The sequence below is a fragment of the Mastomys coucha genome, unplaced genomic scaffold (assembly GCF_008632895.1).
Source record: "Mastomys coucha isolate ucsf_1 unplaced genomic scaffold, UCSF_Mcou_1 pScaffold3, whole genome shotgun sequence".
Classification (NCBI taxonomy): domain Eukaryota; kingdom Metazoa; phylum Chordata; class Mammalia; order Rodentia; family Muridae; genus Mastomys; species Mastomys coucha.
The window spans coordinates 8,714,672-8,735,446 of record NW_022196909.1 but is presented as its reverse complement, the minus strand read 5'-3'; positions in this window follow the sequence as shown (position 1 = coordinate 8,735,446).

The following is a 20,775-nucleotide window of genomic DNA, read 5'->3' as shown; positions in this document are numbered from 1 at the left end:
GAATCAGGGACAGCCCCATTCCAGTGGTTGGGGGAATCGACATAAAGACCAAGCTGCACATCTGCTACATATGTACAGGTGGCCTAGGTCCAGCCTATGTGTGCTCATTGGTTGGTGGTTTAGACTCTGAGAGCCCCCAAGGGTCCAGGCTGGTCTTCTGGAGTCCCTATCCTAAGAGGGGGATTAATACTCTGAGGCCAGCCAGAGCAACACATCTCAGGAAGAAAAAGAGTGTAGCTTATCAGGGAACGTATTCACCTATGTGCTGCAGTAGTCTGCAGTATCATTTTCCCAATGCCTTTCTCTCTATGTATCCAGTCCCTGGATTTGAACCCCAACACCACACACACACACCATAATGTTTTTCCCTAATTTGACTTTTATGTATGCAGTCATTTAAACAAAACTGAACAAAGAGACTATATGTCTCATGAGAACAGTGTTTATCTCTGTTCAAGCACCCTATGCACTTTACACATAAGTGAACAAATGAGCCGTGTGATATCTGAGTAAGCATTCTGCGTTTACTCTCCTACACAGGCCTGCATTCTTTTACCTATAAGATGGAGTAGAACAGTAGTTTCTTACTGGGAGGATGTATGGGTTTAGAGGACAATAGCTAAGTTCTGCACTGTTCCTAGCATACAGCAAGAACAGATAAGAGATCATGTTCATCACGGCCCACACCTTGATTCCCAGCATTCAGGCACAGGCAGATGGATCTCTGTGAGTTGGGAGCCAACTCAGCCTACATATCAAGTTCCAGGCCAGACAGATCCTGTCTGTCTTTCTGTGTACTTGTTTTATTACACAATTTTTTTAAATGTTTGCCTGCATGTATATTTATGCACCACTTGTGTGCAGTACCCAGAGTGGCCAGAAGAGGGCACTGGATCACCAAAACGGACGATGGTTTCTAGTTGCCTGCTGGGGCACTGGAAATGGAAGTCCAGTGTTGTAGAAGATCAGACCATCCCTGAACCACCAAGTCTCCTTTCTAGCCCCAATCACTATACAATTTTTAAAAGATAATAGCAACTTTCAGATTTTGATACAAAAAAAATAGTTCAAATTCATCAACCTGAAGATTTCGAAACAGTTTACAAGTTTGTGAAGATGTATAAACTATCAGATTTTAATTTTTATACATGATTTAGTCTGCACTATCATTTTCCCAGTGCCTTTCTCTTTTTAGTTATTCTAGTAAGCTTAAAATACTAAAATGTGGGCCAATGAAATGGCTCAGGGGGTAAAGGCACTCCATATCATGGCTGACTGAGTGGTTTCCAGGGTGTATGTGATAGAAAGAAGAGAAGGCTAGAAAGGCATGCTATGGCATGCATATGGGAAGTAACACACACACCCCCACACACATAATTAATTAATTAATTTTAAAAGTATTTAAAATTAAAATACTAAGATATTTGAGAATCATGTACTTTAAAATATTAAATTAAAAAAAAAGACTCAAGATACTTGCTATGTCTGGACTGTAAGCTACTAATTGATTAGTGCAACACCATTAATTTCAAGTGTAATAACTGTCAGTAATTAGAGCTGGACAAAAAAAATTAGTGAAAATATAAGAGATTATAAGAGAATCTTTAGAATGAAAAATGAGGTCAATTTTTGATTATTCCTCCTCCTCCTCCTAGTAATGGTAATTCTGTTTAAACTCACAACAAGAAGGACCATGGAATCTTTAGAGTTTAGCTGACAAAGATCTTCAGGTTGGGCAACTCTGATTCTCTTAATATACAATATCCTTGTCGTTTCTAAGTCCTTTAACCTGGTTCCCCACAGTGAAGCAGGCTGTCTGGGATGGATAATCTTGGTTGGCAACCTGACACCCCTGGCAAGCAGAATTCTCAGCCGAGGAACTGACCCCATCACATGGGCTCATGGGCATGAGATGAAAGGTTTTCTTACTTGCTAAGTCATGTAAGAGGGTCCAGCCCACGGTGGGCACTATCACCCTTAGGCAGGCGGGTCTGGGCTGTACACGAAAGGAAACTAATGTGATCCTGAAAGCAAGCCAGTAACAGGCATTCCTGCACAGCCTCTGCTTCACCTTCTGCTCCGGGTCCCTGCTGATGAACGTGAACGTATAGTAACGTAAAGTAATCTGTTTCCTCTCCAAAGTGTTTTTTTTTTTTTTCTGGAAGAGGGGGGTTTCGAGACAGGGTTTCTCTGTATAGCCTTGGCTGCCCTGGAACTCACTCTGGAGACCAGGCTGGCCTCAAACTCAGAAATCTGCCTGCCTCTGCCTCCCAAGTGCTGGGATCAAAGGCATGCGCCAACACCGCCCAGCTCCAACATTTTTTTTTTAATCTTACTGCTTCATTATGGCAACACAGCAGGAAGCTAACCAGGACACGGGCTCACATACTTAGGTGGAAAGTGCCTTCTTTAAACACAGTAAGAGACTTTTTTTTCTTTTTTCCTTTTAAGATGTATTTGCTTTATGTATGTGAGTACACCGTGAAAAGCACTCTGTGTTTTTGGTTGAGCGAGGCTTACTTTTGGAGACCCAGTAGAGAATTCTACAAGGGACGGAACAGTAAAGCCATGCTTCCCAGACATAGATGGCTGACCCTCACCTGTGCTATTTATCACGTGAACAACGCCCCAAGGTCCCAGTATTCTGGCTGGACTCCACCTCCAGTCAACTGACCACAGCCAGGTATGCCCTGCCCCTCAGTTACCTGAGCACAGACAGGTAGCACAGCCCTCCATATAAGGGGCTGTTTGCACCTCTCTCTCTCTCTCTCTCTCTCTCTCTCTCTCTCTCTCTCTCTCCCTCTCTCTCTCTCTTGCTCTCTCTCCCTCTCTCTCTCGCTCTCTCTCTCTCGCTCTCTCTCTCCCTCCCTCTCTCTCTCGCTCTCTCTCTCGCTCTCTCTCTCTCTCGCTCTCTCTCTCCCTCTCTCTCTCTCGCTCTCTCTCTCTCTCTCGCTCGCTCTCTCGCTCTCTCTCGCTCTCTCGCTCGCTCTCTCTCTCTCTCTCGCTCTCCCTCTCTCGCTCGCTCTCTCGCTCTCTCTCGCTCGCTCTCTCTCTCGCTCTCTCTCTCTCTCTCGCTCTCTCTCGCTCGCTCTCTCGCTTCTCTCTTAATCTCTTACTCTTATCTTTACTCTCCCTTCCCCCTCTCTCCACGTGGCCATGGCCGACCTCTACTTCTCTACCCTTTCTCTATCTCCTTTCTAAAATAAATGCCCTAAGACCATGAATTGCCTCCTTTCATCATGTTGGCCCAGCGTTTGCAGCCTTGAGACTAGACTGAGGACTCGCAAGAGCACCCACGTAGGAACCCTTGGGTGCCCGCTGTCACGTCCCCTCACCCACCCCCCATTTGTTCCTTTGGCCCGTGGTGGACTGAGCTGCCCTCCCCCTCCCCCACCCCCCACCTAGTTCTCAGCTCTCCCGCGGCATCCAGTGGTGTCTGGGATGTCCAAGACTGAGAGCCTACAGGGCTGTCCTGTTTTCCACTCTCCACGGACTGGGATATGGCTCACGACAGCCAGACACCCACGCGGGCAGTGTGTAGAGCTCCGGCACCCTCCCGAGTCTAACCACCCAGAGTACCAGAGCTCTGTCGGGACACCGGTCTTCCTTTCCCTGAGATCCCTGAGATTCCCGGTGGTAGAGGCACCTGACACATTGTAGCTGTCTTCAGACACAACAGAAGAGGGCATCAGATCCCATTACAAATGGTTGTGAGCCACACTGTGGTTGCTAGGAATTGGACTCAGAACCTCTGGAAGAGCAGTCAGTGCTCTTAACCACTGAGCCATCACCTCTCCAGCCCCAAGAATCCCTCCTCCCTCCTTTTTTTTAAACAACTGAGATGCAATGGCCTGGATAATGTAGCGGAGTAGATTTAACTCTGTGTCTAAATCATGTTTTCAAATATATTGCTTACTGCCAGGCGGTGGTGGCACACGCCTTTAATCTCAGCACTTGTGAGGCAGAGGCAGGTGGATTTCTGAGTTCCAGGCCAGCCTGGTCTACAGAGTGAGTTCCAGGACAGCCAAAGCTATACAGAGAAACCCTGTCTCAAAAACAAAACAAAACAAAACAAACAAACTATATATATATATATATATATATACATACATATACATACATATATATATGCTGCTTACTATAAGTAATTTATGGCTTTAGTGTCAGAATTAGGTGAAATCTTTTTTTAAAAAAGATTTATTTATTTATTTTATGTGTATGAGTACACTGTAGCTGTACAGATGGCCATGAGCTTGCTCTGGCCCTGCTTGCTCCAGCCTAATACACTGTCTTCAGACACACCAGAAGAGGGTGTCAGATCTCATTAAGGGTGGTTGTGAGCCACCATGTGGTTGCTGGGATTTGAACTCAGGACCTTTGGAAGAGTAGTTAGTGCTCTTACCCGCTGAGCCACTTCACCAGCCCAGAATTCGGTGAAATCTTACAGAGACTTTATCTCTTCTAATATTAATGTCTCTTGCCTGTACACAGTACACCACAAACAAAAAAATTAATGAATAAAAATAAATTTTAAGAAATTTAAGTCAAAATAGCAAGAGAAGTAACTAGCTAGTTAAGATCAATTGAAAATTTGTTTCAATGAAAATATTTACCTGTAAAGAAGCAAAGCATAATACTGACTTTGAATAGTAGAAGATTTAAAATAAAAATAAAGTTGCTGGAAGTTTCAAACATTGCCGACTGTCCTTTAGTTCTCTGTCATGCTCCATCCCCACTGAGGCACTTACAAATGGACCTGATTTGAGTATAAAACCTTTTACCTGTAAGATGTATCACTTACTGCATGGCTCTGGATTAAGGCTGTGTGGGAGCAGGAAGAGAATGCCCCAGGCCAAAGCTCCCCCATCCTCACTTAGAGAAGAGCAGCCCAGACAGTATCCAAGCATCTGACAGAGCAGGCAGGAGAGGAAGTGTCTTGAAAGCACCCTTCCAGGGTGGGGACATTTGTGTCTCTGTAGGTTTCTAGATCAATGTGCTTGAATTTGTTTCCCTACTCCCTCTTAGGGAAAATAGAATCCCCAGGAGAAGGTAGGATGAGCAGAGAGACCAGGGCCTCTCTGTCCGAATCAAGCCTAAGTATCCACACCATAGCCATGCATGTGTATAATATGTGTGTGAATGTGTGTGTGTTGTGCATATGTATGAATGTGTGTGTGTATATGTGTGTGAATGTATGTATGTGTGTGGCTCTGTGTGTGTCTGTGGTGTGTGTGTGTGTGTATGTGTGTGTGTGTGTGGTATGCGTATGTATGAATGTGTATATGTGTATATGTGTGTGTATCTGTGTGTGTCTGTGGTGTATGTGTGTGTATGTGTATGTGTGTGTGTGGTGTGCAGATGTATGAATGTGTGTGTATGTGTATATGTGTATCTCTGTGTGCATATGTATGAATGTGTATATGTGTATATGTGTGTATATCTGTGTGTGTCTGTGTGTGTATGTGTGTGTGTGTGTATGTGTGTGTGTGTGTATGTGTGTGTGTGTATGTGTGTGTGTGTGGTATGTGTATGTATGAATGTGTATATGTGTGTGTATGTGTGTGTGTATGTGTGTGTATGTGTATGTGTGTGTGTGTATGTGTGTGTGTATGTGTATGTGTGTGTGTGGTGTGCGGATGTATGAATGTGTGTGTATGTGTATGTGTATGTGTGTGGTGGGCGTATGTATGAATGTGTGTATGTGTATATGTGTGTGTGTGGTGGGCGTATGTATGAATGTGTGTATGTGTATATGTGTGTGTTTCTGTGTGTGTCTGTAGTGTGTGTGTGTGTCTGTGGTGTGTGTGTGTCTGTGGTGTGTGTGTGTGTGTGTGTGTGTAGGCTAAGAGGTCAGTCATCTTTTTCTTATTCTTTATCTTATTCTTTGAGGCAGTTTTTCACTGAACCTTGAGTTGAGTGACTCAGCTAGCTCTCTAGCAAGCTCTAGGGTTCGCCCATCTCTCTGTATCCCCGGCTGTCCTGGAACCCACTGTGTGGACCAGGCTGGCCTGGGATTCACAGAGATCTGTCTGTAGTAAATGGTGTAGAAATTCCTGCAGGACAGGATGCTTAACGGTACACCAGCTTTTTAAGTGGGAGCTGGGATCCAAATTCAAGTCGCTGTGTTTCTGAGACAGGCATTTCACAGAAAGGAGCACCTTCTGTGCCCGAGGACCTCTCTCTAACTGACAAGCTAACTACAGCTTAAATTAGGAACTTGAGTATTTTTTAGCTAAATGTGATTATTTCTATATATGTATACATTACATATAGTTTCTGAAAGTATCTCAATTTGTTACTACTTGGTAAGTTGTTTTAACTTAAAAGACAGTTTTGCTGCTCTTGTTTGTGATTTTTCCATCCTGGGCTGGGAAGTGAGCTCAAGGCATTGTGGGTACCAGGCAGGGATTCTACCTCTGAGCTGCCGCTCTAGGCTGAATACAAGCTTATTTGTTGAAATGGAAATAATTTATCTGGTTGTAATTTTATAGAGCATGCATATGAAAAATCTCATTTGTGTTTAAAATAAATATTTCTCAGTGTTTGCCTTTGCTTTGAGAATTTAAAAAGAACCTAGGATTTAAAAAAAGACAGATTATGAGTGATGGCCCACAGTTATGAGCACTTACTGCTCCTGCAAAGGACCAGATTCTATTCCGAGAACCCACATGGCAGTTCACAACCATTCATCGTCCAGTTCCAAGGCATCCAGTGTTCTGACCAACTGAGGTACTAGCCACATTCGTGGTACACATGCATACATGGAGCCAACAGTTATACACACAAAATAAATCTTAAAAAGTAAAGATATTTTATGATTATTATAGAAAAGTTGAAAAGCACAGAAAAATAATGAAGAAAATAATCCTACACCAGCTAATCATTGCTTATAGTTTCCCCCAGTCCCTTAACTATATATATTGTGAAATTGGTTGTTTTTTTTTGTTTTTTTTTGTTTTTTTGTTTTTTTTTTGTTTTTTTTTTTTTTTTTTTTTTTTTTTTTTTTTTTTTTTTTTTTTTTTGACACTCAGTTTTAAAGTAATGGCTCAGCTTTTTGGATTTTTATTTGTTTCGCTTTGTTTTTTGAGACAGGAGTTTTTGTGTGTATAACAGCCCTTACTGTCTGCCAGTTTGCTTTGTAGACCAGGCTGGCCTAGAACTCGCAGCAATCTGCCTGCCTCTGCTTCCTGAGTGCTGGGATTAAAAGCTTGGACCACCAGGCTTGGTTTTATTTGTTTATTTTGAGGCATCATGTATTCTCTCAAGTGCCCACTCTAGCAAAACATCACCTGTCCTTTTTCCAGGCAGCCTCCAGAAAAACACCATGTGTCTGTTTTCAGCCAAACATCCTCCTACACATCTACCTCAGCAAAAACATCCTCTCATAAAGAAGAGAGTTACCAGAAAAATATCACATGACACAAAAGGAGTATCCACAGAAACCAAAAATTTCCACTTCAAAGTGCCACCTGCTTAATAAAACAAAGTAGGATCTTAAAACGTTAGTGTGTAGAGCCAGCAAGGGGGCTCACTGGGTAGATCTGTTGTTGTACAAGCCTGAGGACCTGGGTTCAATTCCCAGAACCCATGTAAAGGCAAGAGAGACTTGAAATCATAAAGTTGTCCTTTGAATCCCCTGGTATACCACAGTATGCATGCCCCCCCCCACAATAACAACAACAACAACAACACACATAGTTCACATATATGCATGCATGCAGCCAATCATACACAGAAAATAGAGCGTAAAAAAAGAGGACGGGGCTGGAGAAATGGCTTAGCAGGTTAAGAGTTAAGACTGCTCTTCCAGAGATCCTGAGTTCAATTCCCAGCAACCACATGGTGGCTCACAACTATCTGTAATGGGAATCCAATGCCATCTTCTGGTGTGTCTGAAGACAGCTACAGTGTACTCATATACATAAAATAAATAAATAAATAAATAAAATGTTAGCAAGAAACAGTTTACAAGGAGCATTTCATCAGCTCTGGTATAGATCTAAATCACACTTCAGGAAGTAAAAATTTCAGTGATTCCTCTTTAATTTGGAGTCATTTCCCATTTATACAGAAGAGAAAGTCAGTGAACTGGAAAGTAGGTAGATATATTTTCCAGAATACAGTTCAGAAGCAAACAGTGCAAAAAATTTTTCTATAAAGCAGTCAAGCTTAAAACTGAAGAAGGTGCTAAGTTTTAATCTAACCAGAGAACAGGAGGATTAGTAAATTGGAGAGGAAGCCTGGCAGTGGTGGCGCATACCTCTAATCCCAGCACTTGGGAGGCAGAGGCAGGCAGATCTCTGAGTTCGAGGCCAGCCTGGTCTACAGAGTGAGTTCCAGGACAGCCAGGGCTACATAGAGAAACCTTGTCTTGAAAAACAAACAAAAAAATAATAATAATAAAAAAATAAAATAAAATAAAAGTAAATTGGAGAGGAGGCATTTTTCAAAGAGATGAGAGTTAACGCTTTCTCAAAGTTGTTAAAAGGTACCAGTCCTCAGACTCCAGTGGCCAAGCACACACCAACCAGGGAAACAGGAAGAAACGCACACAGAGAGCTGTGAGTGTAAAAGCAGGGGAATTGTGAACTTAGCATGTGAGTGCTCTGTGTGTGCAGAATATAGTAATATATAAATAATATAGTAAATGAAAAATAAGAAAAAGAGAGCAAGGTATTGTGGCATATGCCTTTAATCCCAGCACTCATGAAGCAGAGAGAGGCATATCTCTGTGAGTTCAAGGCCGGCCTGGATTATATGAGTTCTTGGAGCTAGCTACAAAGGAAGCTGACTCAACCTTAACAATGAATTAAAGAGAAGAGAAGATCAAAGTCGTTGTATGAAAGAATTTAATGATATAAGGACAATATTTTTTTTAAAAGAAATCTGGTGTAGCTAAACGATTAAGCCATAGAATTACTAGATAAGAAAAAAAAATTGGGGCTGGGAAGATGGCTCAGAGGTTAAGAGCACTGACTGCTCTTCCAGAGGTCCTGAGTTCAAATCCCAGCAACCACATGGAGCAACCACATCCATCTGTAATGAGATCCGATGCCCTCTTCTGGTGTGTCTGAAGACAGAGACAGTGTACTCATATAAATGAAATAAATACATATTTTTTAAAAAGAAAAAAAATTTTTTTACCTAATTCACTAAAAAGATAAACAAATTCTATACCCATATGCATCCTAAATCCTTTACTTCTTAATGTCAAAGAAGCAGAGTCAATGCCTCCCCACTCTATGCAACACTGTATCAGAGACCTAGCCTGAAATGGCAACAATAAACAAGTCAAACATTGGAAGAAATGAAAACAATACAAACGTGCCATATGCAAATGCTGGGACTGACCATGCAGACAACCCCAAGGAAACTAAGGAAAGTAATTATGATCCATAAAAGAACTTGTCAACCAGGATATATATATAAATACAGTAAAAGTGTTGATAATAAAGTGTAATGTTTAGAAAAATGTCATTAATGCTGAGTGGTGGTAGCACAGGCCTTTGATCTCAGCACTTGGGCTCTAGAGGCTGGTGGATCTCTGTGAGTCAGGGCTAGCCTGATCTGCAGAGTGAGCTCCCAGACAGCCAAGGTTACACAGTGAAACCCTGTCTCAAGAAACAAAAACAAAAACAGAAGAGGAGGAGTAGGAGGAGGAGGAGGAGGAGGAGGAGGAATTATTGTAATGGCAAAATACATCATTTAAGTCCAACAAAAGTTGTACACTTGGGCTGGAGAGATGGCTCAGCGGTTATCAGCACTGACTGCTCTTCTAGAGGTCCGGAGTTCAATTCCCAGCAACCACATGGTGGCTCACAACCATCTGTAATGGAATCTGATGCCCTCTTCTGGTGTGTCTGAAGAGAGCAATAGTGTACTCACATACATAAAATAAATCTTTAAAAAAATAAAAAGTTGTACACTGCTGGTTTAGAGAAAAAAACAAACCATATTACAAAACACTGGTGACAGCCTTTATAAAGATTGGACTGAGTCAGTTGAGATGGCTCAGTAAGTAAAGGACTATGCCATCAAGCCTGACAACCTGAGTTCGATTCTTGAAGCCCACAGGGTAAGAGTTGAGCACCAAATCCTCCAAGTTGTCTTCTGACCTGCACACCCATGCCATGGCATGCACATGACACCCTATAAATAAATGCAATAATCAAGAAAGAACTGAGAAGATGCACTAACCCTGAACAAGTACAGGTGAACCGCCCACTTCACACCATTTGCAAAACCAAGTGTAATTGGGGTGAGAACTTAAAGGTAGAGGGGCTGTATGGGACTGGGGGGGGGTGAAGGGGGGACTATAAAACTCAGTAAAGTATTTGGGAGAACAAAAACAAGACAAAGCAAAGTGGAGTGGTGCTTGCCTTCAGTTCCAGCACTGGGGAGGTAGAGATGGGCAGATCTGTGAGATAGAAACAGGAGGAGAAGCAGGGGGCAGAGGAGGCACTGGAGGAGGGACAAGAAGAAGAGAAGCAGGGGTAAGAGGAGCTGCAGGAAGAGGTGAGCCAGGAAGATGAAGAGGAGCTGGAGAAGGTGGTACCGGCTGTACCACTTGCATCATGTCCCAACAGTAGACGTTCACACACCAATGAGAATGGCTGTACCAGAGGGAGGGAAGTGCCCCAATTAACTCAGCACCAACATTAAACCTATTGAGAGAGAAGAAAGCACAACCCGCTGGAGACTATGTAACAACGTTTGCTTCTGTTCATATAAAGTTGATAAAAAGTAAACTTCACAGTGCCCAGGGATGTGTGTATATGTATGACTATAACGCAAGCAATGCTTGGCTGGGAAGGGGTGGGTGATGCTGTCCCAGAGCGGCCTCCTTGTGGACACTAAAATCCTCATTTTTAACACAGTGAGCATGTTTCACTTTATTCCCCCCCCCCCCCGAGTGCTTTTACTCCATTCCTTTCTTGGGCAGATATCCAGAAAGCATTTTATTGGCTTGATAGAGTTCACCACCAAATGTTAACTATATCTTAATTCCGTGACTTTGGCTAGTGCGGTGAGGCTCAGACTGTCTCCTCGGCTCTGCTTCTCTGAGGACTAGCCTAATAAAAGTTTCACTCTGCTCAGGGTGAAGCTCAGAGTTAGAAGGACTGATTGCAAGGCTGTGGAAAACACAAACCTTCAAGATCTCCCTCTTCTTCCCTCTCCTCCTCTCCCTTCTCCCTCCCCCTCCCTCCTTTCCCCTCACACCCTCGCTCCCTCCCTCCCTCTTCCTGTTTCCCCCTGTCCCTTTATTTCCCTTTCCCTCTCTCTCTCCCCCCTCTTCTCTCCCTCCTCTCCCCCTCTGCCACCCCCTCTCTCCCTCTCCTCCCCACTCCCTCCTCTTCCCTCCCCTTTGTTGGTCTTCATGTGGTAGTGTAGGTTGTTCTCACAATCTCTCTGTAGCTGAAGGGAACTGCGGACTGATGGTCTCCTGCCTCTACGTCCCATCAGCTAGGATTACAGTCTGGCCCCACAACCACCTTTCCATTCCATGACTGATTAAATCTAGAGGACCTTGGGATGCAGGGCTTTCTTTGGGGCTCCTGACTATGGATTCCTGATCTGGGGCTCTGCTCCTCCCCTACCATTTCTGCACTTTTCTGGCAGCCTGAGCCTGAGCTGCCACAACCCTCTTCCTTTCTTTTCAGCTGGGTTCACACTTTGAGGACCACTGGTATTCACATTGAGTAACTCCAAAATAAGTTGTTTGTTTTGTTTTTTGTTTTTCTAAAAGACAAAGTATTTCAAACTTGGTTTGCAAGTTAACCAAGGAGTGCTGGAGAGGTGGCTCAACTGGGACTCCACCAGGTGGCTGTGGTGCTACACAGTGGTGGCTGTAGTGCCACACAGTGGTGGCTGCACACAGTACACACCTTTAACCCGAGCACTCGGGAGGCAGAAGCAGGCAGATCTTTGAGTTCTTGGCCAGCCTGGTCTATACCCTGAGTTCCAGAACAGCCAGGGCTATTCAGAGAAATCTTGTTTCAGGGGAGAAAAACCATCAACAAAATGAGAGCAGACCTAAGTTCAATTCCTAGCACTCCATTTTGAGTCACTCACATCTATCTGTAAACCCAGCTCCTGGAGGTGATCTGACACCTTTGGCCTCCAAGGGTCAGTACTGAGACACACAGACACACAGACACACAGACACACAGACAGACAGACAGACAGACAGACAGACACACACTTAAAAATAATAAAATGAATTTTAAAAGGGAAAATTTAACTAGATAGTCACAGGGAGGCCTGGTATCAGTCCATCCATCACCCTCTGTGTGACTGGACCTCTCATAAATGCTCAGCAGAACTCCACCTGTAAAACAGTCATGTATGCAACTATTCCAGGCACTCTTAGAGGCTGCAGCTAGAAGCCTATTAGGAGTCATACACACCACCTTAAGGCACACACCTCTCTTCAGTGTGGCGCTTTCACCAACAGGCTCGTTCTTACATCCCATAATGGATGACTGCAGGCTTTGCACTCAGTATCATGGCCATATTTGTTGATAAAGGTCGAATACTACATTAATTTTTGGCAGGAGTTAATAACTTTCACAATAATCTGAGGGTCTCGACGTTTATTTGTTTGCACTTGCAAAAGGCACCAACAAACCCAAAAGCCAGCAGGCTGGGGGCTGGTGGAGGGAAGCCGTGGATTCCCACATGTCCCTTCTGGGAATTCAAAATATACAATAGCCACAGCTGCTCCAGATTCCGACCAGAAATTAGCAGAGAAGTTATCATTGAAATTCAAAGTTGTGACATCTTTAGATAAATATTTGTCCTTGATTTTTCACAGCCTCAGATTCAACAGAAATCTGGAAGGGTTCACTGTCTGGCTCAGAGATCTTTTTAAATCGACAGCTTTAAAATGTGCCTGAAACAGAGCCTAGGCTGGATTCTGCCAGCAGGTCTGCCCACCAGCTCTCGCTTTGACACCACCAGGCCCAGGTCTCTGCCTTCTGCCCTCGTCAGTCTGTCCCTCAAGGTTTCTTTCACCCCTCAATGCCAGGTTTGGGACCTGATGTCAGTACTCTTCCACTGTGCCCACCCAGGAGTGCCAAGATGGCACCTGGATGCCCAAGGGAGGACGCCTAGGGAATAGTTAGACTTCGAAATCCAAGAAGCCACGATGGTAGAGCAGACACAAGAGAGGAAACAGTTTCCTCAGATAAACCAACCCCTCTTGTCAGCTGTTGGCTTCATCTCTCTGTCCACTCCCCAAGGCACACACACATACACACACACTCACACATACACCCCACACTCACACATATACACACAAACATACACACACCCCACACACACAGATACACATACATACACACATACCTCCCACACACACTCACACCACACACACACTCACACCACACACACTCACACCCACCCACACACATAAACACACACTCACACATACACACTCCCACACACATACACACTCACCACACACACTGAGACATACACATACACACACACCTCCCACACACACTCACACATACACACACTCCTCCCACACCCACCACACACACTGAGACATACATATACACACACATATACATACACCTCCCACATACACACACACACACACACACACACACACACACACACACACACACACACACACACACACACACACACACACACACGGAAGTTCGTTCTGGCTGGGGAATGAGGTGGTTGCCTCTTGACCAGGCCTGGGATGTTCTGCAGGGAACACCCTCCTTCCTTTGTTGGAGAAATTTTTTCCTCCTCTCAGTGTCAGCTCAAGAGGGCTCTGCACTCCTCCTTGCTCTCTCAGCATTACGGAGGATACAGACTCCACTGTCTGTGGTGTTTAGATCATGGACAATGATGAGTCCATAATTTATGTTTGTTTTAAATCATGATCACTTCTCCAAGCATATGTCTCTACAGAGTAATTACCTATCTTTTCCCATAAGTCACTTCTTCCACTTAGTGTCACTGGTTACAGAAGGTTATGATTTCCCATTCAACATTCATACTCTCCCCACCCCCCATCTCCCTCCTCCTCCTCCTCTTCCTCTGCCTCCCTTACTACCCCCACTCTCTGCTTCTGCTCACTAGTTCAGGCTGGCTTCGAACTCTCTCTCGGGAAGCTGTCAGCAGCCAACTGTAGAAGTCTGTGGTCCCAGACCTCAGGTCATGGACTAACGCCCCCTTTGTCCAGTAAGAACACAGTCGCTGCTTGGTAGCCACACTGGTGGCTCGAGCCCTAATTGGGGCGTTTCTCTGTGTCTCCCAAGTCACCGGCCTGTACTTCCCCCAACCGAGAGGACCCTTCCTCAACAGGGTCAGTGCCACTACGCCACGCCTTTCCTCAGCCACTCTAAAGACGGGGCGCCCAAGTCCCATCCCGCCTGGTGGGTGTGGCAGAGAGGGCAGGAGGGGCGGGGACAGTGGTCTGGCAGCCACACCCACGTCCGCTCTCCATCCTCGGCCCCCTTTTTCCCAGTCCCCTGAGACTCCTTTCCTCTTCCTCCCGGGGTTCACATCCCTTCTCCCTTTAGAGTTCCTGTCCCCGCGTAGTCCCGCCAAAGTTCCTTAGAGGTTTCCATCCTTCTAGGGTTCCATCCATACTTTAGGGGTCCCCGTCCTTTCAAGGTCTCTGTTTCTCTTAGGTACCGTCCCTCCGGGATCCCCATCACTGTCCTCATCCTTCCAGGATCCCCATCCTTCCAAGCCCGGTCTCCCCGACCCTCTCACCCCCTCCCCCGATACACCTCCCCCCGCGCCCCCAAAGCAAGAGCTCGTCGAGAACCGGGTGGAGAATCTCGGGCGGCCTCTCCCCCCCTCCCCCGCCTTATAAAAAAGAAATTGACTTTTGTTTGGAGTTTGTGAAAAGTGGGGCTCGGGGCCCAGTCAATGGGGCGCCCCGCGGCGCGGGCTGAGTGGGGCTGGAGCGCCTCGCTCCGCCGCGGCCCCAATTAATCCGCCCTTTGTGCGGCCCGCGCCGCCCCCGGCGCTCAGCCCGCGGCATTGTTCGGCCGCGCCGGCCGCGGGATTTTCCCTTTTCAAACCGCGGGTTTTGTCCAGCGCAGTTCGAGCGGAAGTTTCTCACTGACAATTTGCCCCAAATAGATAGATTTGTCAGCAGCGACCTTCGGGAAGGAAGCAAAAAGCCACCGGTCTGAAGGTTGCCCACCCCCAGACCAGGACTCGCCGCCCCACCCGCGACCCCCGCTCACCCGCGGCCAGGGACCCGGGGTCCGAGCTGCGCTTTTCCGCATCTGTGAAATGGGACGGCGAGCAGGCGGTCCAGGGCTCGGCTCCTCGGGCGCCCAGCACCGGACTTGCCTCTCCTTCCCCAGCTCCCCGTGTTGCCATGGAGGGCCAAAGCCCCAGCCAGACCCGGGCCACCTTGCCGCAGCCCGAAAGGTGGGTCAGGGTGGCGTGCTCCGAGTATGCATGCACGACCCCTCTCTGCCCTTCTTAACAGAGATGTCAACCGAGTTAAGTCACAGGTGGCGCCTTTGTACGACCAGCCATTGTCTCCTCATAAGTCAAGATAGAAAACGCTTTGTACTGCCGGGCCATGATCTGCAGCTCTCAACTTGGGAGTCGGACTGTTGGACTCCCCCACCCCCACCCTCCAAAGGCACCCTCCTACCGAATGACCTCACTTAATAAGCAAGATTTAAGTGGAGGTAGTTCGCTGTTGGTGAGAAGAATAGTTGCTGATTTCTTCGCTTAATGGCTAGTCTAAAAAGACAAGTCACACCACTCAGGTTTGCGAGTGTTCCCCAGGCCTGAGCTGTATTAATTCGGTTCGTTCATTTTCTATCTCCCTGTGGGAAATACAAAAGGTGGAGTCTCCACAGTATGTCTCAACTGTACCCCAGCGATTTCCCCTCCCTTTCAGAAAATGTCTTGATTATTGCACATGAGGAAAAAAAAATTGAGACCAAAAAAAAAAAAAAAAAAAACCCTGTTTTTTTGTTTACCCATCAGGTGAATGCACGATTCGGCACCACGCGGAGGAAACCCTAGGTGGTCTTCAACAACATTTCAGCGGTTAAGAGCTACAATTTAGAGAGATGACAATACGCACACAGTGTCAACAGTATTTAAACAAACATCCCAGACAACAGAATAATGGTTATTAACGATGGTGCTTTGAGCTCCTGACAAATTTCCCATGGCTGTCTGCAGCTCAACAGCTGCAAGCTTCCCCCTTCCCCCCCAAAAAAACCCCAAACCTGTTTGGGAGCATCACTTAAACATCTCATTAACAGTCATCTGCTCCAGAACAGCCCCTTTGAGTGCACGCAAAGAGAGCGCTCCTCAGGAGCAGGATGAAGCCAGAGGTACAATTGTCTTCCATGCCCAGAAGGCTGCAACCGCTGTGCTGGAAGGAACCTCGGGGCAGTGCTCACAGCGGCCTCTGGGTCTATGACCTTCAATACAGGTTGGCATAGCTGCGGAAAAGGAGCTTTCCCCTGATCACACTTGCACAGGGGGTTGCAAAACTGTGCGGCTAGGCCCCTGGGTTTGATCATGGTGGCAATCAATCAACAAAAACTACTTTAGGGGTGAGGACCTTTGGAATGAATTTATCCCTTGCACACCCCGAGTGTACCACCACTTAACTACAGCAACTGGAAATGCCTGCGTGTGTGCGTGTGTGTGTGTGTGTGTGTGTGTGTGTGGTTTCAAATAGGTGAAGGATATACAATTGGCTAAGTACACACACTGTACCTAAGCATAAATTCTGCCACTGAAGTCTATGTACCCTCATTGTCTTCACTGGTCTTTTGGATAGTTACTTAGTATCCACTCACCATTAAAGGCGTGAAAACGTCAAAGAACTTCAACCTTAAGAAAGGGGCACCTGGGCTGGAGAGAGCTCAGCGGCTAAGAGCACTGATTGCTCTTCCAGAGGTCCTGAGTTCAAATCCCAGCAACCACATGGTGGCTCACAACTATCTGTAATGGGACTGATACCTTCTTCTGGGTGTGTCTGAGGACAATGACAGTGTACTTATTTAAAATAAATCTTTAAAAAAGAAAAAGAAAAAAAGAAAAGGGCGTCTGAAATAGGGATCCTATCTTGCAGAGATGCCCATGAAGTGTATCAGGTGAAGGTGGGGGTGGAGAGAAAGGAACTGATTTAAATATTCCATTAGTTGTAATCTGATAGGAATGTCAGACTTCAAATTTCATGTCCATTCCAAGTGAACTTTTCTGGATAGAGAGGAAGTTCTTGCAACTTAGTTCTTGAGTTGTGAACTCCTGTACCTGAAAGGGCAGATGTCCTCCCAGCCAGCAATCATCTGATCACCCCTATCATCATCTTAGCTCCTAGGGACACAGATGTTCTTAACGCCGCCAGTCATTTATCCAACCCTTTTTACAAGCGCAGCTGCAGCGTTTGACTTAGGGACCTCCTGTGAATCCCACTGGTTGACTCCTTCTTGCCCAAGCACTTGGGGGTTGGGGGAGGGAGAGGAGAGAGAGGGAGGTTTGCTTTGTTTTGGAGGGTGTTTTTTTTTTTTTTTTCTTTAAGTAGACTTCCTTAAATAGCGACGCTGCATCTTTGCAAGCGATGTGAAGTCTGAAATTACTGAGGACAGCAGAGCACCGTGAACTACATCTCTCAGAAACAAAGCATGCTAGGATGTTGGATGGTGCCCTGCCTTGGCAGGGACTGATACTAAAGACCGTAATGTAAGTAGTCTCTCTCCAATGTGTTAGCCACGTTTAAATCAGGATACATGTTTTAACGTTAACAATTATTTCTGTTAGTGCTAAAATGATTTTTTTTAAAAAAAAAAAGCTAAGAAACGCAGTTTTTCAATCCACACTGATCTAATTTTGTGACTGATCAGTTACTCTAATCATTGGCCTTTTCCATGTATAGCACCTTTCAGTGATTCTCTTGTAAATCTTATCAGTCCATCTACAAAACAGAAAAAGACCCCCCAGGCTTGCTATCGCTTAGGACACAAGGAATTAAGCAGGGGTAGGGAGGAAGTGTGAGGGAGTATGAGGAGAGGAGGCTGAGGTCACAGAGACAATGTGCTGTCGCTTCAGGATGAACAGGACACTCATCCTAAGTCTCTGGGCTTCGGTGGGAACCCAGTGAGGCACCTTTAATTGGAGCTTTGAGAATCCTTTTTAGACGATGTGGGGTGGCTTCCTGCTATGCAATGGATATTAAGGAGCATCAAGAGACCAGGACTCTTGTGTGATCTGTATTTTCAGATGGGTGACTAACGACAGGGGTTTGTTTGTTTGTTTTTTGAAGGGTCCCAGTGTCCTCATCAGTATACTGTGGCCCTTTCTGATTTGTGTGCTCTGAGAGTCTAAAGGTTTCAAGAAAGCCAGACTGATTGGGTAACTTACAGGAACTGAAGGGGCTAAAGGAGGGTGGGTGGCCAGTATCTCCAGGAAGGAGCCTCTTTTGTTTCAGATAGTCAAACTTGGGTGTGCCTCCCGAGGCTTGGGGACCCTGAACTGTCCTTACACGCTTTCACCCAACGATGTCCCGCTGTGTGTGTGTGTGTGTGGGAGGGAGGCTTTGTGACACTAATCAAACAGGTTCACTTAGTGTCCGACTTATGTAAGCTCCTCTAGAGCTAAGCTCACAGTGGGCTGGGTAGCTGCTGCTGCTGCTTCCTCCTCCTCTTCTTCCTCCTTCTCCCCCCTCCTCCTCATTTATTTTTCAAGACAGGGTTTCTCTTCATAATGCTAGCTGTCCTGGAACTCACTCTGTAGACCAGGCTGGCCTCAAATTCAGAGATCCACCTGCCTCTGCCTCCTGAGTGCTGGGATTAAAGGCGTGCGCCACCACCGCCCAGAAGGGCAAACACTTCTTTTTGAGTATTGTTAGTGCATGGTGCAGTGAGACTCTAGAAGCCCCTCTTCTTTAATTGACTCTAGAATTTAATCTCTTCTGCCAACTGGTGTGTGTGCGCGTGTGTACGCGTGTAAATACAGAGATAGGATTTATAACGGGCAGCTCATAGCCCTGTCCTCCATTGTGTTGAGAAGAAAGTCTGCAACTCAGTACCCATTGCGTTCTGGAGGGGCTGGAATTGCTTTCTGGATTGTTCTGGTTTGTTTGTTTGTTGTTTTTCTTTTAAGTAGAGTTAGCAGCCAGGCAATGGGTAGAATTGAAGAATCAGAAGCAAGGCTAACTGCTCAAGGCTGATCAGCTCTTTCAGCCTACCACTTAGCAGAACCTTACTGGACACCGGCTACCTGTTGGGCTCTGCCCTATGACCCACCTACTGGGCAAGCCATAGCCAGGGGCTGTCTGGCAATACACTTAGAAGTAACTGAAAAGCATCCTTCTCTCTCATGCAAGCAAGCGTGCCAAGAAGGAAAGGGCTGAGTTCAGCAGGGCGGGCGGCTGACAGCCTTTCCCCTCCTGCCCCCTTTTAGGTCTTTTCCATTTAGAAGCAGGGGAGAGAAGCAGGGAAATGGAGACTCTGGCATCATTTAGGGGGAAGCCAGTGAATGGCAGAACTAGCATCACATGCAGCTGGTCCCCCGCCCCCAGGGGGCTTAGAAGGGTCCTCTCACCTGCCTCTCACACAGCCTAGTTAACAGGAATTGAAGCACTGCTTTAAACTGGCTGGACAGAGGAAGGGCTGTGAGAACTGGTGTCAGAAGGAGCACATTCAGAACATGCACTCAGTTCCAAGAGCAACTTTGCAGGATCTGTGTCTAACCCACAGTGCTCCTCACTGATCCGGAGAATTCTGTTTGCTTTCCAAGGGTCCCCTGCATTTACCTCAATCTAAAACACCATTTATAAAACGCTGTCTTAGCCAGGCGGTGGTGGCACACACCTCAGTCCTCAGCACTCAGGAGGCAGAAGCAGGTGGATCTCTGGGAGTTCGAGGCCAGCATAGTCTACAGAGCAAGTTCCAGCATAGCCAAGGCTACACAGAGAACCCCCCATCTCGAATTTTAAAATACTGTTTTATGTACAGGGGTGTTTTGCCTGTATATACATATGTGTACCACATGCACGGCTGGTACCCATGGAGGCCAGAAGAGGGCGTCAGATCTCCAGACTGTAGTTACAGATGGTTGTGAGCTTCCACGTGAGTTCAAGGGTTCAAACTCAAGTCCTCTGCTACAGCAACAAGTACTCTTAACTGCAGAGCCAAACCTCCAGCCCTGCCCACCCCAAAACCCCACTATTTTTAATGTGTTTGTACCCACCCCCAGTCTCTTTGAGTAAGAAAGGGGCCATACCATTAACTACATCCCAGGGATCACATGGTGGGTGCTAATTATTGTTGCATGAAATTTTCTCCTGAATCAAAATGGAGTCATCCTTCAATGAAACAAACCTGGCTGGGGCTGCAGGCTTTAGGTCGAGGCAGCAGACTGGGGGGTGGGGGTGGGGAATAGGCACCTTTAGTTCCAGCACTCGTAGGGGGCAGAGGCGGGAGGATCTCTAGGGACAGGAAGCCAGCCTGTTTTACATAGTGAGTTCCAGGATAATCATATACACAGGGAAGCCCCGGCCATGGAAACAGACAGACAAAAACGGAGGCAGAGAGGAGCTAAGGGGCTAGCTTTGAACCTGGTCCGGTGGACCTGTAGATTTGGCTTTTCCCTTTTGCTGACCTAAAAATGTATCTTTGTGTCTGTTAAAGATGTCCCTGAGATAGATGGCGCTTGCTTTTATCAATCATTTTCCTTAAGAATCCCACAGGGAAAACTTTTGGAAACTGGAAGTTGAACAAAGGCACAATCTTTTTTTTTGTTTTTTGTTTTTTTTTT